Here is a 20,013-nt window from a genome sequence, read left to right as displayed (position 1 = left end):
ATAACAGTAATTTCTCTAGACAGCACAATTTTGCACACTAGTCCAGGTGGTTGAATAAAAAGTTCCAGCTTCTGAAGACAAAGGTAAAACATATACATACCTCATGTAAATTCAATGTCATTGATTGGTATGAGAATTTCAGATTATTTAATGTAATGTTCACAACAAAACCTCACATTGACAAAAAAAGGTACAATAAACGAAAAACAGGAGATTAGGGAAAATTGTCTATTTATGATTTTAAGATCCCTCCAAAAACAAAATAGACACTGCTAAAATCTGGTCGTTTTTACAGATGTGGTTGTAATGATTCTGCAAAAAATACAGTAAAAATGTAATCGCAAATGTAATTCACAGAGCAACTTTAAAAATGTAAAAAACAAAAAACAACAACAGCTATTTTCTGCTAGCGTTATAATGCATTATAATGAAACTGCTGGAAAAGAGGGATGAACATGATGAATCAAAGTTCATCACAAGTAGACACTCTAATTCTTAATGAAAATAAATGAAATTAATTAATTTTTAAAATGCATTAATTTAATGAAATAAATGTATGTAAGTATATTTACATTTTTCAAAATATATTTATTTAAATATTTCAATATTATTTGGGGGAAAAATCATTTGAACAGTTTATTTTGAATATCTGTGAATGGAGAAAAATGCTTTTTGCTCCTTTTTCTTCCCTCAAAGCGGTCCTGAGCCGATTCTAACAATTTCATTGGACACGTGCAGATTGCCTCGGCTATACATAACTACTTACAAACAAATACCCATAACCTTAATGTTAGGGGTATTTGTCAACAAATCAACAAATACCCTTAACCTTAATGTTATTTGAAATTTATTTGAAGGATAGCCCCTTGAGATGCATCATCTCGTTTTCGAGGGGATCAACAAACATGAATACAGACAACAGGTTACATTGTATAACAATTCACATTCATATCAACACTGTATAATACTTCACACCAACTTCATACCAACATTTAGCTATCTCCTCACATACAGGCCCTCTAAGTACATTGATACAATAAGTATACATTTATCACACATAACATAACAATGCAGGTTCAGTACCATAGAACTTAATGAAATTCACATAATTAATTGGCGATGGTTGTACTGAAAGCAAGAGCATATATTCTGCAAATGATCAAGTGGCCTATAGAAATCAACATTGGTATTATCATTGATAGCAAATCCTAATATTTCTTATTGTCACGATTGAATCCATCCATATTTTTTTTTGGCAATTTGTTTTCGGGGGAAAAATTCACTCTTAACATGCAAAAGTACAGAAAATTACTTTGCCGTTTCAAACGTTATCCAAAGACAAAAAGTGGAAATCATGCTCGGAAATCTTCTATTTTCTGTAAACGAAGCGAACGGCTGTTGCATGATGGTTGCAGGTATTGTGTTGAAATGTTCCACCCATCTGTCTGTCGATTCTGTGTTCCATCAGGTGAGATTTCATTCTACCTTCAAGTTGCACATAGTTATTACATCAAAGTGCCTGCATGGAGTGTTGCAATAATCCACGTGGAGGCAAGCCAAGCGTCAGGTATTGAGGAGACGAGGGCTGTGGAAGAGGGGTCAAGACCTTCCACTGCCGCCTGAATCATGAAAGAAAGGTTTGTGCCCAGAATAAAAGACAGGGAATTTCTGGTTCCCACATCGGAACAGCTTGAAACAAAGGGGGAAATGCAATTCTGTGATGTTATCAGATAGATTTATATGAATGCACACAGGATTTCCTGTCATGCTACATGAAAATATCTTTAGGCCTATACATAAAACATGGTTAAACTTTGAGTTTATTGCGTGTTCTTTTGATTATACTCTTGAATCTTTTTTTTCTCCTTGGAAATTGGAGGATTTTTTGAAAAGATCCAATTGGATGCTACCCTAGTTTTCCATCTTCCCTGAGGGTTTTGGAACCACTTCTATTTACAACAGCTCTCCTGCAAAACTGTGCCATCTATCATTCCTGTAATCCCAGGCTTTCCTATTAATTAGTGAAGCTATAGGAAATATGCAGAATGAGGTACAGGCGGGCATGCTGTCAGCACTGTATCTGTGCGCTAACAAAACTGCACCGTGGATGTAGAGTAGAAGGGAAGCGAAAAGGCTGTCAAAAGCAATATCAGGCTGTTATTGTGCTGAATACAAGATGTTTTACATTGAGTCATTTACATGAAGAAAACAACCAGGGCTTGACATTAACACCAACCAAATTCGGGTGTATTTTAGCAGTGGTGTGTAATGCAGTCACCTCTACTTTCCAGTTTGGCAGGATCTATTTTATACATACATTTTTCTATTGTTTGGTAGTCGATTGTTCTCAATTGTAGCAGCATCTGAAATAATAAACCAAGTGCAGAGTAGTTGCACGCTCTCATCTCTCCGACAGCGAGTTGACACTTAAGTCCGCCTCCCCACACTCACTCGTTTCATTTGCTCTGGATGAATATTGTTGGTGTTACAGGGCTTGAATTTCGGCGTCAGATTGCACATAATTTTACTCATTCCCGCAGATTTCGTGCTCACAAGTGCGCGCACATAAAGCCACCTCTCAAGATCAAATTTAGCTTATTCGCTGCTTTCTCGCTTGCCATACTACTCGAAACATTCCGCATACTTAAAGGGTTACATCTTCTTGCACAGATGGACGAACGTGAAATATGCTTGACGTTAGCTCTGCGACATATGTGAATTTCGCCAAACATCGCCATGATTTTGACAGTGCCATTATTGCATCCTGCTTCAGTTTTTTTGTGTGAGATCTTGCTTTTTCTTGCCATTTCACTCAGATGTTCATCACAATAGGGGAGAAAAGGCTATCACAACTTCTATTTCATGCTGATTTTTAATAGTCTAATAGCTGATTTTTAATGCGAGTGTACATTTAAAAATAGCCTATTATTCATAATTTATGCGCAAACCATTTAAAGCACATAAGTAAAAATTAGTGAGCACACGTTTAGAAAACTAAAGGACTTCTTTAAGGGAGTTCAGCATTCAATGAGACCACCCATATGATGAAATACTGTGAGGGGAAAAAGAAATTGGGGCTGTAGATCACCTGAAAGGGGGATGGATAGACTACTTGTTGTTGCCTTCCTTTGACTGTGTTGCATTTGCGGTCAGGCTAACAGCAATACCTCTGATGACCTCCAGCTTGAATGTATTGATCTGTAAGTAAAGTCTCAGTTGAGTGATTGCACCTCCAATGCCAAGCTGCCTTTTCTGTTCCTTGTGCTGTTGCCGAAACCAAAACATCCATCTCACTCAAGCAAGCTTGTTCTGATTGCCTCTATCAGCACAAATAGTCATACTGCATTCACCCATTCATTTGAACTAGCCATTTTAAAGTTTTATTTAAAAGTTAAATAACTTTGTTTTGAGCTGTCTTGATGAGTTGGTGACATCTATTTACCAAAAACGTGGTGTAAAAAAGAAGCCTGGACCCTGACTCTATTTTCAACGCAATATTTCTATATTCTATAATATTTCTTATGAAACACAGAATTGTTTTATAAGATCAAAATAAGTGTTTTTTTTTTTGAAAAAGAAGAAAACAAAACAAAAAAAGAAAACAAATTGCTCTTCACACTAATATTATGGGTCAAAACTTTTATTCCTTATATTCTAATATTCTAATATTTTGTCAGAATCTGGTAAATTAAATGTTATTTTGTTTAATTGTCTATTCAGAATCGCGGAAAAGACGTGATCTCTCTTTGAAACAAAAAAATCTTTATTCTCAATTTATCTAGAATCGGCTTTAAAAAAATGCTTTATGTTCACTAGAATGTTGATGTGATTCAATTCAGTCTGAAGCTGATCCAGATTAACTTTTTTTAAACTTTTATAAACAATAATGAGTGGAATGTTCAAAGCGGCATGTTTTGTTTAAAAGTTTTGTACCAAAGTTCATTTGTAAGTTGCTTTGGATAAAAGCATCTGCTAAATGATTAAATGTAAATGTAAGGTAAACATGCTTTCCCCGTACAAATCCTGTCTCTTGATTCCAGTAATTGCCTAGCAACAGACGCTCATTTGAGGAGTGCATGACCGAGTTCCTTGTTGTGATGCTCCATGCCGGGTGACACCATGCATGAGTAAATCAAATTATGTTTCCCAGTAAGCGTTCTCGCAACCACAACCAAATGATATCATCTGCATATTTCAGCTATGCCTCATGCCACATCCATAATGTTATGACTAAACTTTTGATGTCATCCCAGTGGAATTAGCTGCAGGAAATGCCAAAAAAAAGTGACTCTTTCATCAGATTTCTGAAGACATACCCCTCACTTGTTTCCCTTAAACTCAGTAGGTTTGCCAGCGCTTGTTACAGAAAATCATGAACTCCTGCGGTTTTAAAACTGATGAAAGCTATGCCTCTCGCAGAGCTGATTTACAAAAACATTGAGAGAATAAATTGATGTCTGCATTTTTACACATTCTTTGCATGCTCAAGGTACATTCCAATTGTCCAATATATAGCCAAAATATTTGTATATTTGATGTATTGTATGTAATATATTTATTTAAAGGTAGACTACAAAACTTTTGTCCCTCTAGCGTTTAAAAAACAAAACTGCATGCATTTTACTGAAGGACGTTGTTTTGCTTTTTTCAATTTGACCCTTCACTATACATAATGCCTTACAATGAACTCTGTTAGATAGCAATATGGCAGTTTATATGTTCAATAAAATACCTTACTCATCTGCTGAGTACTAAAAACGCCATATCCGCGTCGCGTTTACAACATTTCCAACATTCCCCCAGTTCTCCGAAAAGCCAAGACTATTCACTTGTTATTACGAGCTCTGTCGTGTTCTATTTTTGCCAGCGGACTCTCTGCGTTCGCCGTTTTGTTTCGAGATTTAACGTTTATGTCAAACTTTCTCGCTCGTTGACAACCTATGCCAGTCCCACAACATAAACGCATCAAAGAAGATCGGAGCAACTTTTCTTTATTTACGTTTTGGATATGACGAGACATGCACGGGCAAGCCAGACCTACAACAAGATGTTAGGTCTGGGAACTTACAATTGGCGTACCTCAATCTGAGGGGCGGGATAAAAGGTTGTCTTTCAATATCCCTCTGCACACAATAGGATATAGCGCCAACCAACCAGAGCAACGAACGATTTTAAAATTTTTATTTAAAATTTTTATTTAACTTTTTATTAACCGTATCCGGTCGCCAAAACTCCGGACAAATCTTCCTTTTTAAAGAATGTCTTAAGTGACGTTCTCTTAACTCCAAGTCATCCAGAGTCGACCGCTATTTGCCAGCAGCATCTTGTTTGTTTTCAAGTTGCAGGGAATTCACCTATGGAAATCACGGCGCAGAACCGTCACAATTCTGCCTGTTAAGCCCGCCCACCAACTCTATACACGATGTGATTGGCCTGACCAGAGTTTGGCAAGCCAACGGAGAGTTGCTAGATCACACAGGCTGCAAAATAATTTTTACTGCCACTAGGGTGCGTCTAGATTTCTAGGCTATGTAGCTATGCAATTTCTAGTGAAAACCATTTTGCTATGGCTTTATGGCTTGCCATAAAGTAAATAAGGGTCAAACAAAAACACATTTTGGAAGGATTATTGAATAAAAAAATAAAATAAAATTGGCTACTTTAATTATAGTATGAATATAGAATGTCATTTTTAAGTGGGGGTTTTAATTGTTGACTGCTTGATGACATTGCAGTGCATTTTAAGTAAACAGAAAACACTGCGTTCGGACCCTGTGAATCAGCTTTAGTCTCCAATAATTCTCATTTATCTAGGCAAGATATGGACCACAAATAATTTCTCCTGTAGACTATAATGCTAAAAAAATGTGTTGCATGGTGGGGTTTATGGGCACTGAAAATGTTTTCATTTTTCGCCAATTTCTATTGATATTCGTACATCAATTGAAAATTGGTGAAAAATGAAAACATTTTCAGTGTATGTAGCAGTATATGTCACTAGACAATATCATGGCTCAATATTCCCATAAGATTCAGCCGTAGGATCCAAAAGGCATTAGGTTTTCATTATGAGCAGAGCAGTGTAGCCCATGCTGAAGGTGCACTCTCTCTGCACCCCATTCATTCAGAATGAAGGGATGGCGGCTTCAGTTCATTGACCTCTTATCTGATGGTGTGCCTCTGTCATTGAAGCCGCCAGAGTGGAAGGATTAGGACCAGCTTATATCGATATTTTGAAGAACACACATACGCATTTCAGGAGCGAGCGAGAGAAAATAAAAGACGGTAACAGAAACCCACTATGAATTTGATGGGGGAGATCTGGGGTCATAACAGTGTGTTTGTGAGATATGTTTTCATCACGCCAACGGACAAAGAAAAGAGGAAATGTCAATATGGTGAGAGATTATTATAGCTTTAGCTCATTAACAGTTTAGCATTATGTTAGCTTAGCAACAGGTAAGCATGCCTCACTGTCTCTCACACAAATATTATGTCAGTTAAAACATGATGCAATCTCAGTATCTTGGTTAATATTATTTAAGTCCTGGAAGACCAAATAGTTATCACTTTAGCCTTATCTGGAAACAAGTATACAAAAATACATTGTTTTCTCATTGAGATAGCATCTTTACAGTTTTATCTTTTCTAGTCTTTTCTGACTAGGTACATGTATGAATGCATTCATGTATATAAGTTTTATGATAAAGGCTTGTTTCTCCTGACATGTTTGTCATTGTGCTCTGGTGTCAGTAGTTTGGAAGAGCCATTTAAATGTTTTAGTAACTTTGGTATTTCATGCTGTTGAGGCCACATAAAGAAGATAATTAATCCTCTATCCATGTAAACATTTCTTTTTTTGAAACGCATTACCATAGATTTATGCATAATGCATTGCTATGTCTACACATATCTACCTCAGTGTCAAAAGAATTACTAGACTGCATAGGTTACATCAGCACTGATTATAAGACCTATCTGTTTCCCAATGTTTTCCACAAGGGACCCTTGTTTTAAATCAGATTCACATCCAAATCCAACACACCATAAACCATTAAATCCCAGAATAATTTAATATAAATCACTTTAATTTAATATAATATTGAAGGTATCCATCCATCCATACATACATACATACATACATACATTCTGTATACATGCAAACATCAGTCCATCCATACATATATACATAAATACTGTACATGCATCCATCCATACATACATGTATACATACATACTGTACATGCATACATCAGTCTATCCATCCATCCATACATGCGTACATATATAACATACATAAAATGTCTGTACATACACACATAACACTTAGCTCCGGTCTTTGAATCTGATTGTACAAGCGTCATTGACTAATCCTACAGCACTGGGACTTTTCACTCTTTCCTTAACTCTGTCTCTGACTGTCAGTGTTTGCATTACTGAGTTTCAGTGGTTCTTTTTGCAGGTTACACCAGTAGGTGGCGACATGTGACTGCCTAATTAAGAGAGCTATTTGAACCATTCACTCAACAATTTGTTCAAAAACACTTCATTCAGGAACAAAACATCTAGGCCAAGTATGTGTTGCTCAAAGAAGTTGGCATTGTGTTTTTTTCTAGTTTTTGTCTCATTTAAACAGGAAGTGATGAAGATCTTACAAAACCAAAACAGTGAACATACTTGAATCTGTTGAGAGCTAATAATTTACAGTGTTTTTTTTCCCATTCTACTGCACAATGTGAAACCCCTTTTTTCTTAAATATGGTAAAATTACTCAACCCGATCACACTAAATGCGTCTTCATAGCACGCATGTGTATCGTGTAATTTATACGCTAAAGTGAGTTTTTTATGTGCATAGTATACGCATGGGTTGGTTTGGGTAGGTTTAGTAGTGGTGTGGGGTGCGTGTGTATTATACGTTTGGGTAGACGTGGTTGGTTGGTGGTGTGGGGTGAACTGCATATCAAATGCACGCGAAAACTGCGTCCCATAAGCACGTAAAAACTCATTTTCACGTATAAATTACCAGCCCGTTCTCATCCCAAGGCATCATATATTGACGCTTTTGACATTTCGTCTACATTCAACGCACATGGCACCCTTTAGCGTCAATATGAGACACAGATATATATGGGCCAGAAGGCGCCTCCTAGAGGTCTAACCCTAACCCTACCCCAGATCTAAACCTACCCAATACCGAACAGAGCTCTGTGCGTGTTATATTGACGCTAAAGGGTGCCATGTGCGTTGGATTTAGACGAAACTTCAAAAGCATCACTATATGACGCCCTAGGATAAGAATGCGTTGAAATTACACGACAATACACAATGCGTGTTTTAGAGACGCATTTACTTGAGAACAGACTGGTAACACATAGCTTCTTGTGACTGCAGTGGCAAGTAACAATATGATAAAACCAACGCATTCTCATCCCAAGGCGTCATATACGACACTTTTGCCAAAGCGTAGACATCCAACGCGCATGGCACTCTTTAGCGTCAAATGAGACGCTTCGGTTGTGGTAGGTTTATGTATGGGGTAGGGTTTGGGTTAGACCACTAGGAGGCGCCTTCTACCCCACATACTGTATATCTGCGTCTCATTTGACGCTAAAGGGTACCATGTGCGTTTGATGTCTACGCTTTGGCAAAAGCGTCGTATATGACGCCTTGGGATGAGAACGGGCTCGATAAAACACACTAACATTTACACAGCACTCAGTGAACACATGCCTGCATATACGTATAGTCAAATGTTGTGTATTATACCCATGATGCACTCTGCCTTGCAGTTTTTCATATGCTAATGAGCTGTGGGGCCGAGTGCTCTAAATTAGTCTGTGTGATTGAGACTGGCCTATTTGGAGAAGGCCTGGCTGGTTTTGGGGAATGGAGAGAGTGGAGAGGCCCTCCACCTCTTTTGTGTGGGCTGGTATAGGCACAGATGTTCCCCTCGCCCCACACAGGGCCCCACACTCCCTAATCGCCACCTCGTATGTGTGTGGATTGCACCTGCCTGCCTGCAATCTATCCCCTTGTTTTCCCGTGCTTTCTCGTTCCCCCTCTTCCTTTCATTCGCTCTTTCACTCTCTATGAGAGCCGCACTAGTCGAATGACCTCCAAATCTTTTCTAGCGTCCAGGATGGACGATTACTTAAACCTTGAATAGCGTGTGGAGTGGAAGGCAGGGAGTGGTGTGGGATATTTTTAATGTTATTTAGGGGGAACCAAGGGAGGTAGATGAGTTGGTTTCCCCTCTCCAGCTGGATAGAATTTGGAACTTAATACCCAAAGCGAAAAAACAAAACCTAAAAAACCTCCACGCTCCGGCTGCACAGAGTTGCCTCTGCATAGGTGAGGGGGAGGAAACAGGACCGTGATGCTTTATTTTATGCATCTCCCACAGTGAAGTGAGATTTTCTTCAATCAAGTGATTATGCTGTCAAACTGTGTAAGAAAATGAAGTTTGCTCTTGTAACTCCCGGGGTGTTGTCTGGTAGCAGAAAAGGCCACTGATGTGTTGTTGACAGGTCATCGTAAACATGCATACTTTATTCCTAGGGGACTGAATATGAACAAGGCATACTTAAACATACAGTACCTCGATGAACACAACGTGTGTTACAATCATATTACAATCTTTTTTCAATGTGTCTTTTTCAATATATCTATAAACACTGTTGTAATATCTGTTGATTTATGCAGATTTAATCAAATCACATTTAATATAAAAATAATTGCATTACTTTTTGCAATAATTGCAGTAAATTGAATCTAATGAGAAGTACCATTAAGAATAATGGGAATTAAATAAATAAATATATAAAAACACGCATTACAATTAGTCTTTATCAATCCTATATAAAAAAGAACACAAATTCTTAAGTATAATGTTCAATAACATTAATTAATACAAACCTGAATACATTTTATCCCAATGTAAAAAAAGAAGGAAAAATTAAATAAAAATGTAAACATCTTGCTTATATTCGTTTGTACTGCTAGTGCCAATCTATGCAGATTCAATTAAATTTTAATCATATATAAACATAAATGTATTACAATGAATTGAATCTAATGAGAATCACCATTAAGAATAATTGGAATTAAATAAAAAAATAAATAAATAAAAGGACACATTACAGTATAGGGAATTTGAGGGGAAACATCCATAATTATGTAAAATGTCACAACGAAAAAAAAAAGGTCCTAAAAATAGACATTCTTTTTGTTCATGCAACTATAATTGTGCAAATCTTTGTCTTTTGATTTTTGTGGTGAAATGTGACCGAGGCATTGTTTTTGTAAGATTCAACCTAATGTTTTTATCTTTTATTTATGTATTGAATTGGGTTCTTTGGCATTTAGCTGATCATCATAAAAGACTGTGTGTATATATAGTGTTTGCAAAATCAAAATGTTCACAACAGCACCCAACCGAATTAAAATTGAACCAATAAACTTGACTTGAGGGAATATAAAAAAAAAATATGTATGCTATATTATGCTCATGTGATCTTCATTGTGTCGTTGAAAGTTTAGTGGAAAGTAGTGTGAAAACACAAGTGGTAGGAAATGCATCACCGCTTTTAAGAAATAATGTATGTAAATAATTCAACAATTCATGAACTTATTGTTCTGTCACCAGTACGGCAAGGAACGTGTGTGTGTGACAGACTGCGCTGAACTCAGCATGGAGTGCATTGTGCCCCTCAGTCATGGAGCGCATTTGCATTTACTAGAATGATAAAACTACAAAAAAGAGGCTAAGTTAATTGAATGAGCAACAATTAATCTTTCAGTTACTGAATTATTAACCGCCGAGCAAAGCCAATGAGGCGAGGAGATTAGTTGCATGACAGGCAGGTGTTTGATAGTTACACTCCTGAAGGGCAGATCCTTACCATCTAAATTTAATGGCTCGACTGTATGCTTGCGTTCAAGAGTCGGTCGCTCCTCGATTGCTTTTCTCTGTCTATCTGGCTGTTGCAAAATGATGCTGGGGGTGGAGTGATTATCCAAGTCCCTGATGTACCGCAGTCAAAGCAGTCATGGTTACCCGTTTCTCTCCCCACAAAAGGCAAGTGTTGGTCTGACATGCATTCAGATGAGGCTGTCGGTGATTATCTTCATAAACACCATCTGTTGCTGCTCCTCTACTCACCTGCCCAAATACATCACAAAAACATCAAACAAATGGTTAATCCGCCGTGCATGGAATGGGATTCTGCAGTAGATACATGGGATTTCATTTATCCTAAAATAAATCCGTAAACAAGAAAATCGAGAATCTTAAAAAAAAAAAGATCTTCATTTACTCAATATCTCTTTCAATGTGATTATTCAACGCATTCTCATCCTCATATGACATTTCGTCGAAATACTACGCACACGGCACCCTTTAGCGTCAATATAACACGCAGAACCCAAGGTGACTGGCATCCTTTAGCGTCAATATGAAATGCAGACCCTACCCCAGACCTAAACCTACTCATAACAGTGCAAGTTATATTGACGCATTTGACGCATATAATGTATGAGAATTAGAGACTTGTTTCAAAACCATTAAAATAATCGTACTGACCCCAAACTTTTGAATAGTGTTAATGTGTATACATACACTCTAAAAAATGCTGGGTTGTTTTAACCCAACTTTGGGTCAAATATGGACTAACCCAGCCGTTGGGTTAAATTTTTACATTACATTTTTAACCCAACATTTCGGGTTTGTCCATATTTGACCCAAAATTGGGTTAAAACAACCCAGCATTTTTTAGAGTGTAGCCTATAGGCTACTCATTATCATAATGAGCTATGACTAAATAGCAGCAGGTTCTGATTTTTACTTCTAGCCTTTTTAGAAAGTAAATGGATCTTATCTGCTTTAATCCAACGGACTTCTGCGAGAGCGGCTAAATTGCATCATATTGACTAGTCTGTCTGCATTTGCTGTTATGCTAAATAAAAACTGAGTGCTCCATCTCGTCCTCCAATTAATAGATGTTAGTAATTATCCAACCAATACCTTTCTATCAGCTTGTCCCATATCCATCACTAAGTTAAAAATAAATTGAAATCAATATCCCAGCAGTGGCTTGGGACAGCGTCACAATGCTTTCAATGGTGGAGCTCTGGACTGAATAACCATTATTGATCTCCTCGAGGAATATTCTCTTTTTTATCTCATCTACCCCACAAGATAAGTATTCCTCTCATCTCCTCCAATGGAAACCGTCTCAGGTGGCGACAAACTGCTCTGTGTTTGTTCTTATCGGCTCTGCTTTGATAATAAATGCAGAGATTGCAGAGTGATGGAGCGGGGAAGGACAAAAGTGGAGTTGCGCTGATAACACCAAACAAAGTTGAGATTTATGCTTCCCGACCCCAAACACACACAAACAAAAACCTTTTTTTTTTTTTTTCAACCAACCACAAACTGCTTAAAAAAAAGAGACAGATCAAAGTGTTCAGAGAAAGAAAGTATGTGTGTGGGGCTCAGAGGTGAGTCGACAAACATCAGCTATCTTCCGAAACCTTGTGAGCTGCCTGCCTAGACAGTATTTTAAGACACTTTACACGGTTAAGGCTACGCCAGCTCAAAATTCAGTGTAAGGATGCAATGCTGCATAAAAGCCACACTAAATTATGACTGATCTGATCCCTCTTATGCCCTAAAATCAAAGTATACAGTTACAATTGTGGAAATGAATTTATGCCACCTCTGAGCAGCATTAAACAGGCTTATCACATCAGAAGCACCTCTGTCCCACCTTTGCGATGCAAATGTGACAATACACTTGAAAGCTGTTCCAATAAGTCCTGTAGGCAGCAACATAATGCTGCCTTCTATTGTCATATTAGCCAAATCCTAGTGCATGTCTCTTTTTTCCAGTATTTTTGTGTAGGGATGGTGATGGCGCAGTGGATAAGACACATGCCTTTGGTGTGAGAGACCCGGGTTCGAATCTACTGTGAGACACCTGAGCAAGACACTTAACCCCTAGTTGCTCCAGAGGCGTGCGACCTCTGACATTTATAGCAATTGTAAGTCGCTTTGGATAAAAGCGCCAGCTAAATGAATAAATGTAAATGTTATGCCTGTTACTACACTGTGAGCCAATCGAGTGAGTGAAAAATACAATCACACATGCTCGCATGCCTGGCCCACAATGCTTTGTTTGTGTTCAGAGCGGCCTCAGCCCTATACGGTATCACAGTGAGTCCAGCGCAGCAGCGGAGGACATTTTGGCCTTCTGTTTTCACGGGCAACAAATCCATCAACGCCCACTCTGGGCATGCGAGACAAAGCGTAGCGCAAACTTTGTGACCTGCCTTTGGAAATGAAGCCCCGTTTGCCGTAATGACTCTAATGGCAATTTGCTTATCCTCATCGGAGGCCCTGCCATCAGTCCCCGGAGAGCTGGAACATCTGGTGGGGGTTTTGCCAGCGCCACAGTACCCGCTCTGAGGGGCACTCACAGCTGGGAGGGAGGGATAGATGGTGTCATGTTCAAGAGCGACCATGGCTTTAGTGCTTCACTTCCAGCCACTGGTGTAAAAAGCCCACAGATGGAGATCAATGTCAATGAAGCAAACTTCTGACAAACCTTTAATTGTCAGCGCTCCCTTTTCTCCCTTTTCTGAATGCCCCATCTGCAGTGTTTATTTACTTTGCCTGAGGATGCACTCTTATTAGAAGACTCTTATTTAGTTATCCTTTGTGTACTTCTTATTTGTCCCTATACTTCAGTCATCCTTTTGCTGGCATAGATAAAATCACATTTTTTATTTGAATATAAAATATTCTGCCAAATTACCGAAGTTTCTGGAGGATATATATATATAAGCCTCTAAATGCCATTTGAAATTTTCTTCTTTAATGATGATTTTTAACAAACTTGTATATTTAAGTTCAGTAAATTCACTTAAATGGCAATGATAATTACCTATTAACTGTTATTTAAGTGAAATTACTTAACTTAAACATACAAGTTTGATAAAAATCATCATTAAAGAAGAAAATTTCAAATGGCATTTAGAGGCTTTTGCATCTGAACTCTTCATATATATATATATATATATATATATATATATATATATATATATATAATATTTTAATAATAATAATAATATGATACCCCCCCCCAAAAAAAAAAAAAAAAAAAAAAAAAAACAGAAGACAAAATGCAATGTAAATTTGAATGTATTGAATAGGAAGAAGCTTTTATGTATTTATCCATTTTTTATGTCACATAAAAGTGTTTGTCCTAAGCACATGTAGTTAAACCTCTGAGCCAACAGATGTCAGTGTTCCTGAGTCTTTAGGTGTTGAGATTAAGAACCATGATGTCTGCAATGGAGGAATACTTTGCCACCCACACTCTGAGGCCTGTTGTTGTTCATCTCATTTTGGATTCTTACAAGGTTATAGTACAACTGAGAGCATCAGCATATCAGGATTTCCCAAATCAGCATAACACAAGAAACACAAGGCAAGTGCTATAAGATCATTATTTTTGCTGGATGTGCTGAATTCATCTCTTAACTGCAATGTTGTGGATGTTTGGCTTTAAATCAGGGGTTTATTTACTACACTTCCTCTCAGGGATTTTTGGGGAAGTCAAGTGTATCTGGTGGCATGGCTTGAAAGAAACATGACATCCAAGGCTATCAGTCTCAGAAAGGGTTGTATTTCACAGCATATATGCACCTAAGCCACTGTTTGTTAAGGTAATCAGTGAATAAATCACTTTCCTTCCTAATGTGGTAGACTTGCCCAAACTAATTTGAAAATATTTTGTTGAAAATAGACCTTTTTCAAAGGTACAGCAGCTTACAAGACAAGGGTCGGACTCCCACACAATTGAAAACTAAAGAAGAGAAATCTATATGATTGTAATTTTTTATTTAGTTACATAACTAGACTGTAGAAATAGTGATGTTAGATTGTAAAATTAATACCGCCATGAAAGAAATGTAGGCCTTAATTGAATAAACCATATGTGTATGGTAAATACTTGGGCTGTGAAACGATTAATCGCGATTAATCGCATCCAAAATAAAAGTTTGTGTTTACATAATACAGTATATGTTTGTGTAGTGTGTATAATTATTTTATATATATAAATACACACATATGCATGTATATATTTAAGAAATGTTTGCATATATACTTTATATATATTTATACAAAATGTATATTATACATAAATATAAATATTTGATATATTAATAACACATTTTTCTTAAATACACACAAATACAAGCATGTGTGTGTATTTATATATACAAAATAATTATACACACTACACTCACATATATTATGTAAACAAAAACTTTTATTTTGGATGCGATTAATCGCGATTAATCGTTTCACAGCCCTAGTAAATACATTACTTGAGTGTATATACACTATATATACACAGACAATTGACCAAAACTTTCTACTCCAAACTTATTTCTCAGCAAGAATGATCTAAAATACAGTAAAATGGTTATATTGTGAAATATTACTGCAATTCAAACTGTTTTCTTTTTCAAATCTATTTTTTTTCTTATTTTGTCTCTTACATTTCTTACCAGTGTTGTAGTACTCGAGACTCGGACTCGTCTCGGACTCGGTCTCGAGACCACATTTTAATGGTCTTGGTCTTGTCATGGACTCGTGTCCATTTGGACTCGGAATTGACTCGTACTCGAACATTTTTTCTTTTAGGACTCGAAATTATTCCCGAGTCCACTCGAGTTCAATTCAAAATATTTTTCATGATTATTAATGTATGTTAATAAAATAATTCTTTAAATTGATTGACACGCCCAGTGATTGGTGATTTTCTAGTGCGCAACTGCGCATGACAAATTGTAATAAAATGACTTTTAACACCACCTACTATGTGGCCTTTTTACCCTAAACTGATCATATTTTTTAAACTCTAAGTAAATTCAGTAAAAAACTGGTCTCGGTCTCGACTCGGACTCGACCGTCTCTGGTCTCGGACTCGACTCGGACTCGACTCTCTATGGACTCGGTCTTGACTCGGACTCGACTCTCTCTGGTCTCGGTGTCGACTCGGACTCGAGTGAGGTGGTCTCGACTACAACACTGTTTCTTACTATTATCAGTGTTGAAAACAGTGCTGCTTAATATGTTTATGGAAAATGTGATTTTTCAGGATTCTTTGATGTATAGAACGATCAAAAGAACAGTATTTATATAAACTTGCAAACTAACTTCTGCAACAGCATCGAGTCTTTACCGTCACTGTTTATCATTGTATAGTAAAAAAAATAATCTTACTCACCTCAATCATTTGAATGGTTATGTATGTGTACAGTATATTTATGTCAAAAAACGATCCCGACTCATCTCCTGATAAGCCATACTGTATTGATATCAAAATGCATTATCAGTGATTCCCACGTACATTTCGCCCGCACTCAGAGTAATGTCGCATATAAGTGCGTCATGTACATGAGAGCAAAGGCTTTCAGTGTCTCGAGCTCGTAAGACATTTAAAAGGCAGGCAGAAGGTGGGGACCTCTTCAGATCCAGGCTGCTATTAGAAGGCTTGTGATCTCCTCGTGTTTACCCACACTTACAAGACCCACATTGGTGTACGCGGCAGCGCACTCAGCCAGGGCCTCTTTGAAGTGATGTTGATCCTTCAGAGCAGCCTTAGTAAATTGCGCTCTCTCTCTGCGTCTGTGTGCCTTGGAGATAGAGGGACGCATATGTAGAGCTTACACTGTGATCTATAGACTCTCCACATCTCTCTCTGATCTGAAACAAATAATGAACGAAAGGCAAGAGCTGGATCGGCTCCTGCCAGAGCAATTTCGCCCGCATTCAGTGCCTATTTGTGCCTTCAGAATGAGCAAAAAAGGAGAGGAACTCATTATAAAACCCCACAGTGAATGCGTGCACTTGGTGTACAAGAGGCTTTCAAACTACTCCAAACTAAGCACCCTATGTTCCCTGAGCATTTTGTTCATTACGTCAGAGAAATGACATTCGTTTCTCTGATCCAGGAGTAGTGCTCTTTACCCAAGTTGGCTTAAATAATGATATGTTTTCAGCATTGTGCACCAGCACCTTCGCATTAGCATAATTGAATGGTTGAAATGCTACAAAACAGCAGGCTGAGCAGTAAACTGGGTCGTATGCAGCTGAATCGGCTGTAATGACACTAGATGTTGCGGAGAGGTATTAAGGCATGTCGTCGCATATGTTACAGACATTAAGTTGCTATAATTGAAGTGCCATTTTAAATTTAGGAATACAAACAGTAGTCTCATTCTTTCTCTATTGAGTTGAGTATCTCTGAGAAACAAACTCGATGTCGTCTGTGAAAAATAAATAAAGAGACTAGCTGCTCTATCTTTTTCTCTTTCTACAACTACATTTCTGAAATGACACCGGCTTAGAAGTAAGAAGAAAAAAGAATTAGGATTATTATTCTATGGCTTGCTGTGCTTGTTAGGGCTGTACAGTTGGGCCAATTATAATAACTAATGATTTTACCCAATAAAAGGTTAAAACAGAACAAGAAAGATATTTTTATTGTAAAAATGACTGCAGTAAAATTACAATGCTAATATTTATCTAAATTTCTTCATTTCCAAACATTCTTTGTCAGAAAACTACATTAATTAATTCATTAAACTATTTAATTAAATCACAGCCTTTGCCGCTTGATAATTGCACTAAGCCGTGCTGCAATTTCGATTGGATTGGTTAATCTGCTGATGGATTAATCGTGCAGCCTTACCTAGAAGTTAGATTCCCAAATGGACTTTAGTGCAGAAGTTACATGTATTGGGAGATGGCTGCAGATTTCATTTCTCTTTCTATCCAGTCATATGGGCGCTGGTCTGAATCCAAGCAAATGACAGTACAAGAGAGTTTGTCTGTGAGGTCTAGTCCGTATTAGGTGATTTGATACAAATGCTCTGGCACTGAAACAGAGACACCCGGGAGAGAGGCTGTAGGGTTCAGGCTGAGAGGAAAGCAGGTGAATGGAGGTAAAGGTTTGGCTCTGTCAGTTTATTTGGTCATGGTTTTCATCCACCTCACACAGGCCGTCAGAGAACTGACGGACCATGCAGATGTGGGCCGCGAAATCAAGCATCAGTGGATCCAGAAACACAAAATATAGCGCAAGTTGCTTTTTGAAAACACTGTTTTAGTATAAATTATGAAGTCATCATCATTATTATTATTTGCGGCATCATTGTATCAAAATTTCATATTATTTTAAAATATTTCTCATAAGGAAATTATGGGCTTCTGAAGATATGGATTGAATGTGAAGTGTGTATTTTTTTTTGATAATATAATTAGGCTTCTTAAGGGGATCTTAGCATTTTCTGATAAGAGAACCACAGACCTTTATTATTTTGTATTTGGCAAATTTCATATTATTTCCACCGTCTACTTTGGTGCACCGTGGCAGATTTTGTCTATTCAATCTGGTCTGACAAAAATCAGAATTCTGAATACTCATCCTTAAAGTAGTTATGGACATAATAAATGGGCCACTGACAAAAGTGGTGGATGCACAATGAAAGAGCTAGTTATCATGCTACTGTTCATGTTTGAAATCATCAACATTACCTAGCATAGCAAATGCTAACATCCTTGAAGTTGATAAAGTTTCCGATGACCTACAGTACCACAGGCTCTGAACACAAAAAGCAGTTTGGGCTGCTTTTAAAGGGATACTCCACTTTTTTTTTGGAAATAGGCTCATTTTACCACTCCCCCAGAGTTAAACAATTAAGTTCTACCGCTTTCGAATCCATTCAGCCGATTTTTTTTTTTTAATATTTAGAAGAATGTCAGTAAGCAGACAGTTTCTGGTCTCATTGACTTGCATAGTAGGAAAAAAAAATATACTATGTACTGTAAGTCAATGAGACCAGATACTGTCTGCTTACTGATGTTCTTCTAAATATCAAAAAATCGGCTGAATACATTCGAAAACGGTAAAACCCAACTGTTTAACTCCGAGGGAGTGGTAAAATGAGCCTATTTCCAAAAAAAGTGGAGTATCCCTTTAAGCTTGTGTTGACACTAAGAGCTTTGACAGAAAGGAGTAGGAATTCCTGTCCATACTTAAAGTGGATTTTCTCTAACCAGCAAAGATGCGGCTCTCAAGGAAGGCCCACTTGATAAGAGTTTGAAAAAGACCCGTCAAAGAAACACTCAATCAATCGAGAGATGATTTGTTCTGTAGAATTGCAATTAAAGGGAAACCTTTATGCCTCCAAATCTACTGATTCCACCTCTTGCTGTTGTTTTGTGAATTTGCCGCTATGCGAGTGCGAATGTGCACAGGCACATGCATAATACAGTGTTTTTAGTCTTTTTCGTAGATCCGTGTGAATGGGGATTGTTTCAACAATGTTGTTGTCTCTATACAAAACATTTCATAAATGCAATGGAAAAATGTTTTCGTACATTGTTAAATATACTCTTAGAGTACATCAGGTAGCCCATTCCTCAATTAAAGCTCATGCAAGTGAAAGTGGGTTGGTCTGTGGCCATTTGATCTGTTTTCATGTTGCCCGCTTGGTTGGCCAGATACTGTATGAAGTGGAGAGGTACGGAAGGTCAGGCCAGCTGTGTTCACTGCTCTTTGTTGTGGAGCCTCACACTCAGTGAACCAAACCACTGGCCATGGAGGTCAACCTCAGCATTGACTCCTGCCGCCTGCCTGTCAATGTGTCAGAGTGCATGCGAGCGTGTGTTTTAGAGGGAAAAGACCAAAGTTGAAAGGGGCCTGTTGTTTTGAAGATTTGGAATTGCCCTCCAAGACTCGGCCTGCATAAATTTTGTTGCGGAAAATGACAAAAATAAAGAGGAGCAAGACAATAGTAGATGGTCCAGTGGAAGCGTTTCCTTTGGATATTGCCATGTGACATCTTTCTCTCTATAGATAAAGCTTTTCTCTATTCAGTAGATGAAATCATAATTGTGTATAAATCAATTAACCTTTGATTTAAATATGCATTC

At 37.6% G+C, this 20,013-nt stretch overlaps 2 protein-coding genes across 2 annotated transcripts in view; both read left to right on the top strand.

The window, feature by feature from the left end:
* dcdc2c (doublecortin domain containing 2C) overlaps positions 1-20,013 on the top strand; it is a 98,021-nt gene that overhangs the window by 60,020 nt on the left and 17,988 nt on the right.
* Positions 14,343-20,013, top strand: part of rnf144aa (ring finger protein 144aa) — a 451,897-nt gene continuing 446,226 nt past the window's right edge. Inside the window, exon 1 of the mRNA XM_089120489.1 lies at positions 14,343-14,491. The gene's annotated coding sequence lies outside the window, so the exon portion shown is untranslated. The remainder of the gene's footprint in view (positions 14,492-20,013) is intronic.

The sequence above is a fragment of the Pimephales promelas genome, chromosome 15 (assembly GCF_988280905.1).
Source record: "Pimephales promelas chromosome 15, fPimPro1.hap1.1, whole genome shotgun sequence".
In the NCBI taxonomy this organism is placed as follows: Eukaryota; Metazoa; Chordata; class Actinopteri; order Cypriniformes; family Leuciscidae; genus Pimephales; species Pimephales promelas.
Note: the sequence above shows the minus strand (reverse complement) of the source record. Positions and strands in the feature narration are given on the sequence as shown.